Source organism: Thermobia domestica, chromosome 5, assembly GCF_964235325.1.
Source record: "Thermobia domestica chromosome 5, izTheDome1.hap1.1, whole genome shotgun sequence".
Classification (NCBI taxonomy): Eukaryota; Metazoa; Arthropoda; class Insecta; order Zygentoma; family Lepismatidae; genus Thermobia; species Thermobia domestica.
Genome location: NC_137458.1, coordinates 24,614,498 through 24,635,348, shown reverse-complemented (window position 1 = coordinate 24,635,348; position 20,851 = coordinate 24,614,498).

Below are 20,851 nucleotides of genomic sequence, written 5' to 3'. Positions count from 1 at the left end.
ATTATCTTGCTTTTGGTATATAAAGGATTCTAATAAATACTTCATTACGGAGTCCGAAAATAATTTCTTGAAAAGGGTACGTCCTCTTTTGGACACCTAGTTTAGTGGACAAGGGAATCAAGCCCACTTTTTTGGTCATTTTGCACATATGGTACTTTATCCTTAAGATCTTTATCTGAGGTACCTTCAGGGCTCAAAAGATAAACGTGCAGAGATTGTAAATAACGGATAATAATAATAATAATAATAATAATAATAATAATAATAATAATAATAATAATAATAATAATAATAATAATAATAATAATAAACAATAGTGTTAACTTGGGGCCAATAGGATGTATTAGTCAAAACTCTAAGTATACATAATTCAATCATACTAATTTCTTAGCTAGTCATTTATCTTCATCTTTCCTATGATCATATTGGTAGTTAAAAAAAAGTAATAGGCGTACCCGCTATTGTAAAAATACATCGTAGATCAGAAGTGAGACTTTTATAAAGGATCTAGCAACTCAGCTGCACAAACTGCAAAACAAGATAGATTTCGCACGATGCTTTCGAGCTCCTGGGTGAATCAATACATTTGGAATGAGGGAATCTCCCGGAACAGAGTATCCAACTCCATAATAAAATTGTTCCTGCAAAAGTTTAATACATTATTTTTGTGATAAACAAAGTATGATGATTTTTAAATAACAAGTTACTTGTCCTTGAGCAGAGAAGTGACTTGTACTTTTTCTTTTTTTGAAGCAAAGAATCGTTATATATCAAATGTCATGGTTCTATGTACAACGGTGCGAAGTAAAAGTAATAAAGTAGTTCTTTTTTCTGCTTTTCCTTAATCCTTGAGGACGCTATGTCCAAAATTCTTGCAAGGAAATAAAATATTTCTATTGTCAATGCCGAAACGTTGTTGTTTAATATATATGATAATCGTGTGTTGATTTGTTTATTGAAATTTAGCGGTTTTTTTAAGTACAGAGGCTATATGAGACATAGCCTACAGTTTAAAGTCGAATCGGAACCACGCTAATGCACTGAAGGTTCAAAGTACTTTCAGCAGGAATCGAAAACAGGACCACATACAAGAAATGCGTGCATTGGTCACTAGACCAAGGAAAATGACTGAAATCCTCTTGTTATGCATTGTTGTAGCTAACAATGTTAGTAGTTTTGCTGATTCAACCAGCTTTTAATGATAAGATCGTAGTACAGAATCCTTCTGACATTTGGAGGTTAAAATCAATCATTGATCTACAATCCTAAAGAAAAATGAAATGAAATCTTTAACGTCCCACGGTTATGCCGGTTAGGCTAAAGGAGACGGTGATAATGAGAAATCAGTGAAATGTTAGAATGAAGAAAGTGGGAGGAAACGGGAGAACCCCGAGAAAACCCACGAGCACGGTGTTTGTCCACCACAAAGTCCACACGGCGCGAGCTGGGATCGAACCAGGGACCCCAAGCACCGGAGGTGAACGCTCTACCACTGAGCCACCGCGCCCCCTACAATCCTAAAGACTTATTAGGTCTAAACTTCCTGACGCTTCTTTTCAAGATGACTCTCTCATGCTGTTCAGATGCCACATGTTCAACTGATCAACACGTGGTAAGCGTTTCACAGTCGAAGGAATTATTCCTGGGTTTCTACACCTCTTAACTGTGTACACTCAAGTGCGGACTGTGAGTTGAGACTGCTTTTTGCCATCATTTGTGCTCCGATGTGTTATCTCGGCTGACTTCGGCCTATTCTACTTGTAGTTGTTTGTTTCCACAACGACTGATAAAAATGCATACACTTGTTAGCACTTGTAACATTTCATGGTTGAAATTCTCTGAAAATAATAATGTTAATTAAGGCTTCTTGTATGGCGTAAAAATAGTGTGCAAAAGATTAATTAAATTAGCTCCGAGGTGTCTCACACTAGCGGATCAAGTCTTGTGGATAATATTGTGTCTCCCGTAAATATAATTTATTCTTACCTATACAAAAGGTTTTATTTGTTACGTGGAAGATGATTCAAGTAACAATTAAGCGTTAATGAAATTACATCTATACCGAAAACGTTCTGAGTCTATGCTTTGGATCTGACCGGCGAAAACTTACATCTTAAGTATATATGCTAGCAATTTATGTTTTAAGACAAGAGTTTCTCAAACTGTAGTCCATGAACCATAAGGTTCACGAGATCTGACCTTGTAGTAGTTCTCTTAAATTGAACATTAGTATAAAAAAAAAAAAACAGAAAATTCCCAACATAATTTGGGGTGGGTGGACCTCGCAGTCCAGCCGCCTTCTCTTGGTGAGCTGTGGATTACTTTCGAAGCATAATAAGCTATGAAAATAAACGAAGCGTTTTGGACGGTAATTAAGGAACTGTTAGTAATTAGAAAGCTCTATCATTTAATTAGTCTTTCATATCGAAAAACTTTCGATTAAAACTAAAAGTCAAAACCTAAAATAAAACTAAAATTACATACTCTGGCCAGAAAAAATATTAATCATCAACTATAGTTGAGAAAAAAATATGCATTTTTGTTATTAATACCAATGTAACCTTCATTTATTGTCACCAAGAGGATTTTAATTTATTGTATTCTAAAAGTATAAGTAAACTATTATATGCTCAAAACATTTAAACAAGCAGCAGCATCAAGTGTACACCACGGGAAGGAGTTTGGTTTCCATACATGTTATTTTCTTAATTAATATTGAAACAGGATGTGGTAGTAGATTTATACTCTCCAGTTTTAGTAGTGAGATTAGAGTGACGATAGAAGAAATGAAAATGAAATGAAATCTTCAAAGTTTTGCATCCCACGTTTATGCCGTGTAAGTTAAAGGATATTTTTATGATGAGCATGGGCGCCCATGATGATGACTAATGAATGAAGAAAGTGGGAGGAAATTAGAGAACCCCGAGTAAATCCATGCATACGGTGTTTGTCCTCCACAAAATCCACTTGGCGTGAGCTGGGATCAAACCAGGTACCTCATGCACCAGATGAGTGCAAATTGAGTAACAGGAAACAGCTTCTAGCTATCTGTTACCAAGTTTACTCTATAACGATCGCTGTTAAAACCGGAAGTTGTTGATTTTTTGCCATTTCTGATTTTAATAGACAGATTCAACTGGAAATGGTAAACATTTTTAGGACGCTTAATTGAGTAAAGAAAGCTTCTCACTATCCGTTACGGATTTTATTCTTTGACTATTAACGCTAAAACCGGAAGCGGCTGATTTGTCATTTGTGGTGTGAATAGGGCTTAAGAGAGAAGTTGGTACATGTGTTTAGAACACTAAGTTGATTTTGAAAAAAACACAATCTGCCTTATCAAGGGCATAACTACTATGGTGCGAAACAACGCAATGCGAGGGGCCCGACACTTTGAAGGGAACCGTCACCCTAGCCTCCTAATAAGTCGAATCAACATAGTTTTCAGTTTTGTATTAGTTAGTAATGTTCTTCCACACGCTCCTTTTTTCGGCTATCTTTGGGAGGCTTAACGTGTAGGTCAAGCACCGCTGACAAAACGGAGGGAAAATCAGTCCAGTCGGCTTTTATAGGGTACCGGTATAGGGGAACGTGGGGCATAATGGGGAAGCTAAGATATTTACCTTTCTAAATTGGTAACCAATATCTCAATTGCAGTAATTTTTCTGCGGTAGACACGTTGGACATTTATTGTGATATTTCAACCAGCAAATCCTTTCAAAAATATTGTTTTGCACCTTTTTTCTTAGCTTATTCCAAAAATGGCTCTTTTCCCCATTATGCCCCCTACGTGGGGCATAATGGAACATTGGATTTCAGTCAACCCCATTATGCCCCTACCCCATACTGCCCCGTACCCTATTACATCTATAATATCCAGCTCTAATATAGACTTATCATAAAACAACAATATATGATTACTATTATACAACACAACTTGAATTTTATGAAATATTTATTAGACTCAATAATCAAATATAACAAAACATGAGTACTCTTTTTTTTAAAAAAAAAAATGTTGATAAGTACTTCAAAAGGTACATTCTGAATTAGGCATTATTAAGAAAAAGAAAAAATGTGATCATTGGGAATTGTACTACAAAGTTTATGCAGATTACATCGAATTATTGTCAGTTAAATCTTAATATTTCCTGACATCAAATCAACATAACCAAATTTTGAAAATTCAGCATGAAGAACTTAAACAAAACTGCGCAAATGCAATCCCAGCATTAACAAGAAATGTTTCGAGCTGGATAGTAAACTACACAATCGATATTCTTACGGGGCATAATGGGGTAATGGGGCAATATGGGGTGATTGCAATACCGTTTTGCCCCACCCCGTTTTGCCCCAGATGAGTTGTAGTGTTAAATCAACGAGTATCTCTGTTATAACTTACAATCCGTAAACCTCAAAAACACACAACAAACACAGAAGAAATATTCTTTCAACATATCAATAGTTTAAAAGTGTGTAATAAATAACTTGCCTTACCTTGACCGAAGTAAAATCCCAATCGTTATATGCCATAGCGCGAAAACAAAGAACTGACACACAGCACTGTTCCTTTTCAACTGATAAGAACGCTGCTCAAGCGCAACAGCCCTTCGTCCTTGAGAATCTTGTTTAGGTACTTATCGCTAGATTGCAGTTAATTACAGTTCAAAAAATACCGATACCCCGTTATGCCCCCCTACCCCGTTATGCCCCACGTTCCCCTATATTTTCCTTCGGCAGGAAATATTGAAACAGATCGAGGGATTTTGAGTTCTCATTTAGATGCAAACAATTCAAAAAGGTCAAACGTTATTTTGATGAGTTGTGTGAATATAGTCATCTCAGTGACACTGAATCAAACTTTGGAATTAACATCTATATTAAACAATTTAGCATACTAAATTCACACTTACTGTGTTGTTTACCCGTTGTTTACATCTTTGCGTCATACAGTATCCAACTTCTACTTTTTGTTTCCTGCCAGTGTAATTCATCTCAGTGGTAATGAAATTCTAAGAAGGACACAGATACTTCAAACAACTTATAGCTGTGATATTAGTTCTTCATTTCCGATGGAAGTAATTTGGTTTGTGAAACAGCTGAAATCTGAAATTAGTGTTCAGAATTCTGTGTTTGACCTAACAAAGCTTTTAATTGTGAAATGTAAGTCATTGGTGTCTAGCTATTCAGAACTTATTACCGCGTGTTTGTTGTTTTTGACTTTCCCTGTCTCTGTCAGTTCTGCGGAGAGGCCGTTCTCAAAATTGAAATTAATGTTAATAATAATAATAATAATAATAATAATAATAATAATAATAATAATAATAATAATAATAATAATAATAATAATAAAATATGTAAGAAGCACAATGGGCCAAAATAGCTTAAGTAATCTAGCACTGCTCTCAATAAATACGGACGAAGTTGAAAAAATGTATGCACGGGAGTTAGTAAAGGATTTTGCTAACAGGAAAGCAAGAAGGAAAGCATTCAATTAATTCCTTTTAATCTTCATGAAGACTGACGTCACTGACTGCAAAGAGTTAAGTAAATCTTCCATTTTGAAGCTCATTGAACAAACTGTATGTATAACGAAGTGGTTTCCATTTATGAATATTTAGGCCTAATAGTTGCATGCATTTACCTCATTATTCACAGATACAGGGAAGTAGGGTTATTTATTATGTTATCTATCATTCCACTAAAAATATGTTGTTAAGGTGGGTGGCCCTGGGTATTCTCTCGCGGGGGGGGGGGTGTGCATAAAAACGTAGTTACGCCACTGTTACTTAATGCGAATTATATTCAATCTGGAAACTATTTTTGTGATTAGCACCTCTTGCTCGCCACAGCTATCGTTATACTAACATCATCCGTCTTATGCACTTTTATTCTGTATCTCTCATGTACAATTTGAAACACAAAGATCTCGTACTTAAGCCCACTAATATGTTCAGCTGATACCAGCTCCAGTAGTCATTAATAAAAATTTAACAACAATTAAGAAACATTCAACTGTTTTATATCTAACTTTTTCGGTTTTTGCTACTTCGTCATACGGCACAAACATGCTTCTTGTCATCTCTTATCGGTTTGCTCTTTGTAAATCAACATTGAAACCGGAAGTTGTAGTGCATTTCTATCACTTCCGGTTTTAGTAGAGAGTTAAGAATGCAGGTGGAACGTATTCTCTCGACGCTTAAACGCTTACGGAAGACCGATCAGGGTTTGAATTCTGTCTTCGTCAACGAACTTCTTCTCGCATCCTGACCAAATTTCGTGGTGAACTATCAGACGAACAGATGCGAAGAGTAAATAAAGAAAGGAATTTTGGTAAACCAATCTACTAAAAAATGACAAATTTTCGTAGGGAGAAAGTTTCATTGTCTGCAGAGCATTCTAGCTAATAAAAGAGACCCAACTTGAAAACAGATTTCAGAAGCAGATCTTTAAAGAAATGTGTTGAACTTAAACCACAGGACAGTTTTTGTTCTGTGGTATATATTATAATACGTGTAATTGCCGTTTCTGCTCTTCATAATTACTTTGCGTGCGAATGCATGCATGCATGTGGGCGTATCTTGTGTCCTTGATTACAGCCAGACAGTCAGAGCTGCATATTTTCGTTGCGTCCTACACATAAGTAGCAAAAAAGATTCTTTTAGCAAATAACGAGAAACAGAAAACGTTTATATGAAATAATTTTACCATCACATCTAGTCAAATAAATCCTAATCAAATAAAAATATTTATTTTCCAACTCTTCCCGAAAGGAAAATATTTCAGAGAAAGCTTGGAATATTTTCTCTGCGTGTCATTCAACGGTTCAATATTACCTAAAGGAGGAGGGGATGGGACTAATAGACCTATTAATCGATAGAAATGAAATGAAATTTTTGAGTTTTACTTCCAACGGTTATTCCGGTTAGGCTAAAGGAGACGGTGGTGATGAGAGATGAATGAAATGAAACGGGAGAACCCCGAGAAAAGCCACGCACACGATGTTTGTCCACCACAAAGTTCACTTGGCGGGAGCACCCGAGACCCCAAACACCAGAGGTGAACGCTCTACCACTGAGCCACCGCGGGCCCGCTATTAATCAATAGAAGTAAACAGAAGAAATGATGCACACGAAGCATGAATTGAGACTGTCTCGTCTCTTAACTGTGTAGTGAAATTGTTCATCTCGTCTCGTGCGCGAACCCTAATCAAAAGTTATAAACAAATTATAACATTGGAATTCGGTTCGGTGGCAACACGTCGGCCCAATGCCAAAACCGCGAATGTGCTAAATTTGGGTAAACTCACGAATGCAGCACATTCGTCGTTTTGTCGTTGCATTACCATGTCTTGAAGCTCATTAGCTTTCAGAAGTTCACTATAACTGAGGATTGAGTTATCTTTTTCATACGAGAATTCTGCATTTGAATCTATCTGTCCAAAGTAATACGAAACTGCTCTTAGGTGAAATTGTCAAAATTTACACATTCTTGGTTTTGGCACTGGACCGATGGATTGACTGACCGGACAGACCCTTCCGTGTCGTGAAAATGAGACCATTTTATCTAATTCCAAGAAAGAAGAAAAATAAATTAAACGATATCTTTGAGTTTAACGTCCCATGTTTACGCCTTTAGGCTGAGAAAGAAAGATGATAAAGGCAAGTGAATGATGATGGATGAATGAGAATGTGGAATGAAATTGGTGTACCACGAGAAAACCAACTAACACAATGTTATTCACCACATACTTACTTGGTGAAGTATTGAACCAGGGACCACATACATCAGAGGTAATCGCTCTATCATTGAACCACCGTGCCCCCATTTTATCTAATCTGGGTATTAAAATTAAAAAAAAAAACGATAATCGAGATAACCATTTTGAAGGACATCTCGAAAAGAACAAAAAAAAAAAAAAAAAAGTCTCATAAGCATAGGGCGAAATGCCTTCTTCCGAAGCTATAAGAAAAATAAAACGAAGAGGAAAATATACTTTAGTATAGCATCATAGCTTGAAAAATATGCGTCTTATTGCAATCGGGGGAAGGAATTTTACGATCTATCTAAATAGGGCCTATTCATGTTTTAGAATTCTGCGGTAAATGCGCAGTAAACTGAATAGAGGAAGTTGGGATACAACTTTTAAGTACTACAGAGCCGTAGCAAAGGGGGGTGAGAGGGGCGATTGCCCTGGGCGTTGATAGCACTAGGGCGGCGAACGAGCAAGAAGGAAAGTGTTGGAAATGAGTAAAAGACGCGTCACCTTGAAAACGTATTGGCGCCCTATTAAATCAATATCATAGTCGGTTTGAAATGAAATGAAATCTTTGAGTTTTACGTCCCACGCTTAGGTCGGTTAGGCTAAAGGAGACGGGGATGATGAGTAATGAATGAAATGGTGGAATGAAGAAAGTGGGAGGAAACGGGAGAAACCCGAGAAAACCCACGCACACGGTGTTTGTCCATCACAAAGTTCACTTGTCGGGGGCTGGGATCGACCCCGGAACCACTAGCACCAGAGGTGAAGGCTCTACCACTGATCTACCGCTGCCCCAGTCGGTTTGGAAAAAGAAAAGATTTGCTTAATAAATAAAATTGCTCGTAACCTAAACATTTCAATAAGAATCACAAGTTTTTACTTATTACCTTAAAAAGTTATTATATATGGTTTGTTAATGACGGTTTGATATAAAAGGTGCCTAGTAATGAGTTGTAGTCTACACAGGAGCGTTCTCAAAATTAGAAATGATCAGTCTGAAATACGTGTTCGGCGTTTTGATAATCACACTTTTCTACCCAATCGGGTTAATCATGACGGTGAGAACGAAGGCTTTGAGAAATTCGCAGCGAAGGCTTCTGAATTTCCGTTACATTTTACAAAATATTTTTACCGTAAAAGAATCGAAATTAAAATGCTATTTGTGTGGTGACATACAGAATAAAATGACAGAAATTTATTATTATTATTGGAAATTAATGCTGCAGCCTATTTTAAAAGCACATAGTTTGTAATGTATTGAAATTTAATTTTTTTTATCGATAGTAGGTTCTGTGAAACGTTATAAATGGTTGTAAATTTCCATAACTGTTGTCCAACTGAATTTGCACACAACCAAAGGTAGTTTCGTCAAATTTAACAAAAAATCCAAAATAAGCGTCTTGAAAACAGCTCTTATTTGTAAAAGAATACATAATGATAACTTCTGGCTGTTGCAATGGTCTGTTCAAGCAGCTAGATAAAAATTCAGCGTAAGATAACGACAAAAGCTGTTTCTCTTCTATGTAAAAAAAGAAAGAAAAAAGAAAGAAAAAAAGAAAAGAAAAGAAAAATAAAAGCTTGAGAAGGTAAGTATAGGGGCGCCGAATTCTACTTTGCCCCGGGCGTCGAAATCTCTAGCTACGGCTCTGAGTATATAAGAGTAAATCCATTGACTCACTCACTAATGATTTACTCATGAACACACTGTACCTCTGAAACTATTAGGCATAATCTTGAAGCTACTCTTTGCAGTCTAGACTATATTTAAGACTTTTTTTTTTTTAATGCAGCTCTTCAGAAGGGAAATGGAGGCTTGAATGTTTTTTCTGTCATTTGCCAGATTACAAAGCTATTACGCTTACAACCTTGAAATGTTATATAAATCTTCTTCTTGCAGTTTCAGCTGTAGAGAACACTATTTTTCATAATGAGGCCCCTAAGGGAGAATGACCATGCTTGATTTTTTTCTTTTTCGTTCATCAGATCTTCGAAGCCATTAATGAGGCATCCATTTTGAAAGCACCAGTACTTGCAAATGTTTCCCTTGTAGTCTAGGCTGTGGATAAGATGCGATTTTTTTCTCCGGGCTCTGAAGGGAGAGAGCGGGGCTTGCATTTTCTGTTGTTCACCACACCTCCCGAACTATTGGATATAAAACCTCGAATTTTTCTACAAATACTCTCCTTGCACACTATAAGCTTTAGTTAGTACGGTATTTTGAAAAATGCGGCCAATAAGAGGGGATAATGAGACTTGAATATTTTTATAGCATTTGGTACGATTACTTGTGGTTTGGCACGACTTCATTTTGGTACTTTTTTGCCACGGTATTGTTCTTGCTGATTTATCTTATATCATAATCTAAAAGATTTCCACAAAATCAACTCATAATCACTGACGCAAATCACGGAGGTACGAGAAGGACATGTCCCCCTAATCTTAGACCTGGGGGTCTTCCCCCCCCCCCCAATAATCTGACGTGAAAAGTGCTTTTTGAGGTACGAGTGATGGTTTGTGTCCGACTGCCACAAAGGAATGTAAGATGAAATTGATTTCTCCTGGCTTTTCCATTTTTAAAAAAGAATCGTATTCTGTAGTATTTCAAACTGAACTTCGTGCTGTAGTGCGTTTAGTAGTCTCGTCAATATGTATTAATTCCGCTTCCGCTACTTAGGCACAAATTGCAATAAATGCCAGAGGAGGATATGCCCCTCTCCTCATGCTGGAAAGTTGTCTCACCTGTAGGTACAGGTACAAATTCCGGGAAAATGGGGGACATGTCCTCCCAATAATGGAACTGGATGCTCTCCCAATAATCCGATTTGAAAAGTGCTTGTTGCAGATAAGTGTGATGATTTGTATCCGACTGCCACAAAGGAAAGTCAGATGAAATTGGTTTCTCTTGGATTTTCCATTTTTAATGAAAATGAAGGTGTGCGACTGTGCATGACGTAACCTGATGTGAAATCTTATCTCTGTCTCTCCCCTAGGCCCACGAAGAGTATATAGACTACCCAAAGTCAGTAGAACCTATCTTTTCAGTAAATGCGCAATTCATCTGTTTGTAGTATCAGCCTAGGCATCTAGTTATGCTTCGTAAGCTAACTAGCTCTATGGCATATGTGACCATGAGGTTCAGTGCCGGGTTCACAAAAGCTCTCCACTGACTTCTTATCTTAGACAACTAAATCCAGTTTCTACTTTGTATTGCTATTTCTGCAAGATCCACCTTAATATTGTCCTCAATACTGCGCCATGGTCTTCCTAATGGTCGTTTTCCGATTGGTCTTCCAGTCAAGACTTTGAAAGCGTTTCTACTTTCTTTCTACCTAACATGTTTGGTAATCCGTATAAATTATGTAGTTCCTTGTTGTGAAGTTTCCGCAATTTCCCATTCCCGTTCTTCTTGGATCCGAATATTCGTCTCAGGATCTTGTTCTTAAATACTTTGTCTGTTCTTCCCTCAGAGTAAGCGACCATGTTTCGCAACCATACAGAACAACAGGAATAATTATCGTTTTATATATTTTAAGCTTCAAATTTCTCGACAGAATTAGCGACGACAAGAGATTTTGAACTGAATAATAACATGAATTCCCTGTTTTTAGTCGACATCTAATTTCTTCGTGAATGTGATTTTCGTCTGTTAATAATTATCCTAGATATTTGAAAGTATCCACTTCATCAAAAGTAGTATTTAATATTTTAACGCATCCATAATTTGCCGTATTACGCTCCCGACGCACTTCCTTGTATTTAGTTTTCTCTGTATTTACTTCTAAACCCATGTCCCTGGAAGCGTTTAATAAGACCTCTGGGTTTCTTTCTATTGGTCTCCTATCATCCCCCATTAAATTTAACTTATCAGTGTACGCTATAACCTGGTGAACACCGTTCAACTGTAGGCCCTGGTTGCTATCTTTGATTTTCCTTATAAATTATTCCAGGACAAAGTTGAGTAATAATGGCGATAACGCATCTCCTTGTTTCAGGCAATTCTCGACGTGAAAGCTCGTGGACAAAAATTTTCCTACCCGGACTTTTCTTTGAGATTCATTTAAACATGCCTTAATTATTCTAATTAGTTTTTTTCGTATTCCAAATTCTGTAAAAACGTTGTACAATGTTTCTCTCCTAACCGAGTTGTAAGCCCTGCTAAAATCAATAAATAGTAGATGTACCGGGGTATTGTATTCCCACTTCTTTCCGAGTATTTGGCGAATGGTAAATATTTGGTCGATAGTTGGTCCATTTCGTCTGAATCCGCACTGATAACCCCAACAATTTTATCTGCGTATGGAGTCAATCTTGCTAATAGAATGTTTGAAAGGATTTTATAGGATGTTGACAGAAGAGAAATGGCTCGATAATTATTACAGTCAGTTTTGTCACCTTTCTTGTGGATTGGAACAATTATTGATTCTTTCCACTCTTGTGGCAATTCTTCCTTGTTCCAGATAAAGAGGATGAGTTTGTGTGTCTTGTTCCACAAGTTTTTGTCTCCTGCTAAAATTAACTCAGGCGGAATTTCGTCTACACCCGGAGATTTGGGTTTCTTTAATTTCTTTATAGCGATTTCTACTTCTATTTGGTTGGGTTCTGCGGTGTGTATTTCCCTTTCTCCACACACACTAGTTTTTGACTGCGTGTTAAGCAAATCATCAAAGAAATCTGTATCAGTGAGAACTGTTCCGTCAGCTTTCTTTAATATAAGCACGAGGTTGATAGCCTTTCTTAAATTCGTTGATCCCTTTATACATGTTCCGAATATATTTATTTTTACTATTATCTTCAAGTTCCTAAATTTTAGCTTTCAAAAAATCGCGTTTCTTTTTTCTAAAAGGTTTGGAAGTTTCCCGCCTGGTGTCTACGAAATTCTGTGTAGTTATTTCATTCGGATTTTGTAGCCAACGTAATTTTGCCTATTTTCTCTTCTCTGCTAGTTTAATGCATTCCTGGTCGAACCATGGTTTGTTCCTATGTATTTCCGCGTGTCGCAATTTTTCTTTTGAGAAAGAATGCTTCGTAAGCAAAGAAACTAATTCAATTTCTGGAATATTTTTCTCCATAATCTTAAGATTACATCTGTTAACTAAAGAGTATATGACATGCGTCAGATTTCTGTAACGATTCCTGTAGTGCTATTGAGATTATCATTTTGCTCAAATAAGAGTATTGTTGCGTCATACATAATTGATATTCTTTCTTCATAGTTTTGGGGAAATCATTATTTATATTATTATAAAATAATTTTAACGTTGATCTTTGTGGATGCCTAATTAGAAATATACCAATTATAAATATACATGTATTTAGATTTCAGAATGTGTTCACGGCAGTGATTTGTAATACTGATATGTACTACTGCTTCATCTACATCGCTTAATATATATAATATACTCTACAACAGATTCACCTCAGAAATCAGATTCATCTACCGTAATATGAGTTTCATCTCCCTTTCCTAGAATAAGCCTCAAATCTGCCCACCTCCCAATGTTGAAGACAACCAATGGCGTATTGAGGATTTTGTTTCGAGGGGCTATGTCCAACGCAGGGAAGGAAGTGGGCAATTGCCCACGTGAGTTTGAGAATTAAATATGTTTTAATTTGTGTACAAATTGAAGTTGTAATGGCAAGAATTGCAGTCCAATAAATCCTATATGATATGATACAAAAATTTACGGTGAATCTAACCCTTTATTCTATTCATACAAGAAAAAGGAAGCATCCTCTTGGCCTACCTAATTTCCTGGGCTAATTATTCCCCCTTTTGAATGTCTTTAATTCAAACATTTCCTTCTTTTAAAAATAACTGAATGATATAATTTTTCCTTTGATATAATAACTAAAGTCCCGTCATGTTGATATCGCGCGCAAGTTGCTGTGGAATACCAGTTTCGCTTATCAACTCCTCTTAGTTTTGGTGTTACTGATGACGGCCGACTTGAATCACAACTGACAACGGTCGATAAAGTATGATAGACGAAATGAAAGAAACTAACATCAAGAAAGAGAAACAGAAAAGTAGAAAGGACGAAAGAAAGAACAAAAGGACACTGTTCTTACATGGAATGAAATTTGACAAATACAGTATTATTTCTGATCAAAGAGCATAAGAAAATGGAAAGTCAGTGATATTCTAAGAAATGGTAAGAAGGATTATTGTTGTACATGGAATGCGAAAAACTAACAAATTTGTTTCGGGGGAGCTTGAGCCCGATAGCGACTGAAGACAGTTCTCTCCCCTGATCCTCCATAGCATTGTTTTTCAACTTCATAAATATTTTGAACATCGTTTATATATATATTCGCCCCCAATGTTGAAGACAGATTTGCGATGATGCTCATAATATAAGTGTTGCCAGATTCTATATTATAACAATCTAATACATTATATTTATAAACACAATACATACACATGATCCTATAACGATAACATTTATAAATATGTATAAGTTGATGTGGACAATAGTCCGTATCGTATGATATAATTTTCTTTTGTGCCAGATTTGACCTTTATGTTGTGAAGTTGGGTGGCCACTGGCCAGACATGTATAAACATGTTCCTTTAAGCAGTAAAGAAGATAATACGCAGAGAAGCCATTAATAGTGGACGTATTTTCAATTACAAAGAAGATTTTTAAAAAATAGAAAGGTGAACGCAGAAAATTTCCGGAAAACATTTACATTAACATTACAATTGTCATTAACATGTAGGAAAATTCTAAGTACAAAAATATCGAAATGAAATTGTTATACTTATAAAGCAAATATAGTTATGCACAAAATTTGAATATCATACATAGTTACCACAATGTACAGTTGAGATGCTGTTTGTAGTGAGAATAATGATAAAGAACTTCTAGTATTCCATGTGTTTATCATTAATTGACTTTTAAACCTTTAACACAATGTAAACAAAATTTTAAAATCATCATTATCACATTCTTTTAAGAGAACGGTGAATTTTGAAAGGCAAAGTTCTTGATTTTTGAAGGTACAAAACTCATTTCACACTTGAATTTTTCTTTGATGTTAAGTTTAATGATTCTTAGTCATTTTGATCATCGTGTATGTTATTTACAGTTTCATACAGAATTGTCAAATAAACTATCACTTTCGTACAAAGTTGCTTTTGTATCTTCGACTGTATCTAAATGAGTCTTCGAAAATTGTTTGTACTCTTTCCACTTTCTCAGCGTAATTTTGACAACAGAAAAAAAACATATTGCTCTATAATAACAAGTTTGCTTCGTGCAATAGCGCAGTTTAGCATCTCAAAGGAAGAAGAGTGAGAAATAAATTGGTAAACAAAATCAGTTACATATAAATATAACTTTTAAACGTAGAAAATCGAAAACAAATATTCAGTTTAAGACTCTAGTCAGAGGTGGAAAACAGGAAATTCAGAGCGCCTAAACTAGTAATATATTTTGACAGAGGAGCAACTTGACAACGAAGGAAAACTATGTCAAATATGACTATAGGACTAATTACCGTTACAAAAGTAAAAGAAATAATAATAAGACGTAAACATCTTTTGCAAAGTGAAAATTTAATGTAGAAAATAATACAGGTAAAAATTACTACATTCTATATAAAAGTCCAAAGATAAACAGCATGGATTACCAAATAATGATTATAAAAAACTCCAAGGAATATTTACATAGACTAGCAAGCACGGAAGATAAAGATGAAAATGAATTCTTAGATCCAGCCCTATAAGTTCTAAACGTAAGTTCAAAATGACATATCGATTATAGTACAGCAAAGTATTTTAAATTACATTTCTCTTGATTAAGGCACGACCTCTGGACCAGGTAAAAATTCAGTCATTCCGTACCCTTCATTTATATAATTCATTCTTTGATAATTGATAATTGTTAACTCCTCATTACTTGAGAATACTGCTGTTTCTCATACCTCAAATACTATGTTACCTTAAGAGACTTGTATTTTCTTAACTGGTATGTATTAATATCAAGAGCAACATATATTGGGCACTGTCCGTTAGCAAATTATTGTAATAAATCTTTTGAAGAAGTGCTATAAAAATTAAATTTATGCAAATCAGATTAACTTTTTAACAATATTAATCACTAGACTTAAATATCGAAATTTCTATATTTATTTTTGTTGTCTACTTCAGAACTTTTAATTTTCATCACGGCAGCAGACAATGTCTGATTATCACTAAAGTTTTCTGATTTTTGAATCATAATATTAAAAACATTACATGCAAACATTATCATCTGTTAAATGTGCGCCTCATACGTAAGAAGCTTTCCTGTTTAGTATTCTTCAGTTATTTTGTATGCACAGATGAAGGGTTGTGTTGTCTAGAGAAAGAAATTACGGAGAATAGTTTACAAGAAGCTTGTTCACAAGGCTCCGCTGATATCATAATAGATGTTTATATATATATATATATATATATATATATATATATATACAGTGGCAGATCCAAGGGAGGCTATAGAGGCTATAGCCTCCCCCCCCCTTGACGCTCAGGTATAGACTGGATAAAATGGATTTCAATCCTGCTTTACACTGGATAGAACAGCAAAATATGGTTTAGCCCCTCCCTTGATCATATCCTGGATCCGCCCGTGTATATATATATATATATATATATATATATATATATATATATATATATACTTGCAACACTGATGTACAAGAGGAATTTGTTATATACAAATATATGCACCACATCTACTGTAAACAGTAAAGAAAAACGCTCCAAAATTCAACCCTTGAGTAATACTAGAACTTACTTCTTAAGAAATTGATCTAACGTGATTATATATTACGAATTGCTTGCAGTTTACTAAGCCCGAAAAGATTAGTTTTAACAAAAGAGAATCCGGTATTTAGTTGTTTCTGAAGACGAATGTCATAGTTAATAATGTCAAATGATTTTACAAACTCAGTATATACTATCACATAACGACGTTAAAGCCTGTAAAATAAGTTGTATAAGGATGGAAGTTCGTTAAGGAATATATTCCATGATAGAAACCATACTGATTACCTGATCTATGTGACTTTGTATTTTCGAATATTGTTTTCAATACGACTTGGTTCAAATTTTATACAGGATAAATAATATTAATTAATTTATTCAAGATCTCGGGCATTCTTTGGTTTGGAATGGGACATATTTGATTAATTTTTCAACAATGCGTGACAATCGGTGTTGTTAACAAAATATTGTTTACATAGGAAAGATGATATAACAAGTCAATACAAGTTGAAGATATGTTTATAAAGTAGACGAAAAGTTAGGATAGGATACTTTTCGTACGTATTTATTGCAATCGAAATTGGCCTACAAAGTTGTATATTTAGAACATTCTTTGCAACCCCAGATACATTGTGTGGAAATACTTTATCTGTTTCCCAACAGAAATGAGCCATTCCAAGTGCTGTTTGTGAGCTAGATATTTATCGATAGAACTAAGTGGAAAATTGCTGTTAAGAGCCACATTCAACCTGTGGCATTTCTAATGTATTTGTTTTACCACAGAATCTGGATCCTGGCAGTTCCGGATTTGCATCATATGTGTGGAATCCAGGTTCGAATATGTATCCTAATTTGAGATCTAGAATCCCGTCGAGTTGCATTTTATGATTGGGATGCAACAAATTTACATATTAATCAACATATGTCTCATCCAGATCCCAGATCTAAGTTTGTGCATTCGGGTGTTTGGATATAAGGATATAAAGATCTAGCCATCCCTAGATTTGGTAGAAAATCTCTGAACTGATCTCCCAAAAGTCTCAAGTTAACAACATACAATTGCTCCTCATGAAAGTGATAAGTGAAGTGCGTTTGAACTTCATTACAAATTTGAAAGAAAACTTCTTTATATATTCAGGATGATTTCTCTCAAAATACTTACACGAGCAAGCAAATGCACGCCAGTGAACTTACACGAGAATGACGACCTACATAACCAAAAGTTGAAGGTATTCAGAGGAAACCAGTCATTAATTTTTATTTTTCTGTTGTTTCAATCTTAATGCATCTAATTCAGTTCAATACTATTCCTGGATACACACAATTAAAATAGTAAAAGAGACATAGGCCCAAAGTAAGACCTTTGAGGTACACCACAATTTACACCAATGATATATTTGATATCCGAATCTTATGGTTTTGAATGAAGGAGGTATGACCAATAGGGAACTGTTGCAGAATTTTAAAAATTCGTTTATACTTACTCGTTTTAAATAGAGACTATTTATATGGATATTGGGTGGATTTTTTGTCAGAACTCTGTGATACGATTCCCACTGGACACTGAAAGCAACAACGTACATAGGTACTGAACATTTTACATATATCTTTATTAAAACATCCTTGCGAATTGTTCAATATGAGACTTTCCAAGTTCAACTTTTGAAATATTTTCTTCCTTGTGAGGAACTCTTTTGTGGCTAACCGGATAGCGTACGCGCCATTTGGCGCTGGAGAAAATGTTAGATTTTGAGCGGAAGGTCTTGTGTTTCGGATCCCATATTAAGCTGTAGGTTCACGTCTCATATAACCTCACTGCTGAAAGGGACGCTAAATTCAAATCAAATCTCTGTTGTGATTTTTATTGCAGTTTAAGCTACGATCCTGCAAGTTTATTTATTTCTCATCAGGTACTTCTTTGGCTAGTGGTAGGATCCAACTTGTACGAGTTTTGAAGAAATGCGAGGAAAATTATTCTTTGATAAGATTTGTCCTGAAACACATCATGCGTATGAAGAAAAACTAGTTTTGAAGTGTTCTTCAACCATTATTTCAAGACGTTTTGTACCAATTTGTGCTTTTTAGATCAATTTATGAATATTTAAGCTAATTTCGACCAGCTTATGTGACAGTTGCTAATATCTTGCCAAGTTCTTAATTTATTTTAATTAACTTGGACTTTTAATGAAATCTTAGATTTGCACAGATTCAGGACGTGGCAATGCGAATGCCCCGAATATTTCTCGACAGAAACTGTATCTTAGTCTTCCACAAGTTTAGGATATACAAAGTCTAATGCCCCGAATACTTCCTGGTAGAAACTGTAGATTATCCACATGCAGTAGCCCAGGAGAACTGGAACAGAAATAGATAAAAATCGATAAGTTGTTTATAATATTCATTAATAAAGAAACTGCTAGTATAATATATTTTTATGAAATGATATAAAAGTCACTGAGGGAAACACATTTAAATATATCCAGCAGAAAGACAAAGAGCTAACGCAAAATAACAGAAAAAAGAAAGAAGAAATGATCACAATATGATGCTTACTGGACCAACCAAACGAGCAGAGTGTTTGAGAACATGCAGTGCTCACCACGAAAACATACATAAGCAGTTATTTGGGCACGAAGATAATCTTATAGGTGCTAAATGTGTATCTAGGTTATGGTATAAAATGCTCCCTGCAGATTTTCCGCGTGATTTTTCTTAAAAAAGGACTCAGGCCGTTATATTTATATTTCATAAATAAATGTTCCTTTCGAATATCCACAATATGGTATAAATAATCTTTAATTGAAAATTGACAAAGGGTAGTTTGCTGATCTTATCTTGGGCCAAAAAATAAATAAAATAAAAGTTATAAGATCAAGAAATAATACATGAAAGTGTAAACTTGGGTTATGTTCGGACAAAATAATCACATTATTATCAATTATACGATTCTAAAGTTTATCGTATAATAAAGAATTAGGATGTAAGCAACTTTTAATGAATTACAGTTCTGAAATGTGCATTAATTTAAACATACCATCAGCTGTTATTAAAACCAGAATGTCTATCAAGCCTCCTGTCCCCAAGTCACTCAGTAGAAACTGCTTTCCACCAACAAATAATATAAACACATTAGCATATATTATTAGTGCAAGATTCCATACAAGGCATGTGTACAGGAAGCATCTTATCTCCTGAAAACGACACGAAAAGAATATATTTAGTTTCCAGCGTTATAAAGTGCATTATTCAGTATTTATCTTGTGGTAAATAAATAAATAAATAAATAAAAACGTCATACACAAACTTAGAAAGATGGTTGTTTATGCCATATGAGAATAACATACAGATAAACAAGTAGGTTTAGTTTTTATATTGTGAAATTACATTGACTTCCAAACTACGGCGATTCAGTAATGTTGAAACCTTGGAACTTGCGCCTGAAGCTCTGAACCAAACTAAGAAACAGTTTCTTGTTATCTCTTTAGGTTTAACTGTATGAAGATCAAGAGTTCCTTCGTGGCTAAGCGGTTTGAGTGCGCGTCTTTCGCGTGGGAGTCCCGCGTTCGATTCCCGGCGGGAACTCAAGTGGTTCGGATTCTACGTTAATCAGTAGGTCCCTGGCTGCTGAGAAAAACTCAAAATCACCTCACCTCTATGAAGATCAATAATCAAACCGAAAGTTTTAGTAAATTTTAACTACTTCTGGTTTCAATAGAACATCAAACGCTAAGCTTGAATCTATTTTCAGTCTCCTGCATTTATATATATATATATATATATATATATATATATATATATATATATATATATATATATATATATATATATATATATATATATATATATATATATATATATATATATATATATATATATATTAATTACCGTTTCTCACTACATTATTCGTTTCTGCTCTATGGATGCCGATATTTGAAGCGGAAATAGTAATACATTTAGCCGTTCCTGGTTTTAGTTAGGGATAAGAACGGAATGGAAAATTGAACCCATGTCTAAGAAACTGCTTCTTGCTGTTTGAATAATGAAAATGAAATCTGAATTTTTTATGTACAACGATTGAGACCTGCCTACTAAAATATACGGGCGATCAATGAAAATGAATGAGTTGGTGGAATGAGAATGTGGGAGAACAGGGAGAACGCCAAGAAAAATCACGGACCTAATTGTTCATCACAAATTCACATGGTTTCGCGCTTTATTCTCGCAATTTTCCACCATTTTTGTGACCAGGGGCACCCGAACAAAATTTTCTAGGGGGAGTATCTCCATGGTTTTTATATTACGTCTGGTATTTATGATATTTAATATACGTGGTTTGCTAT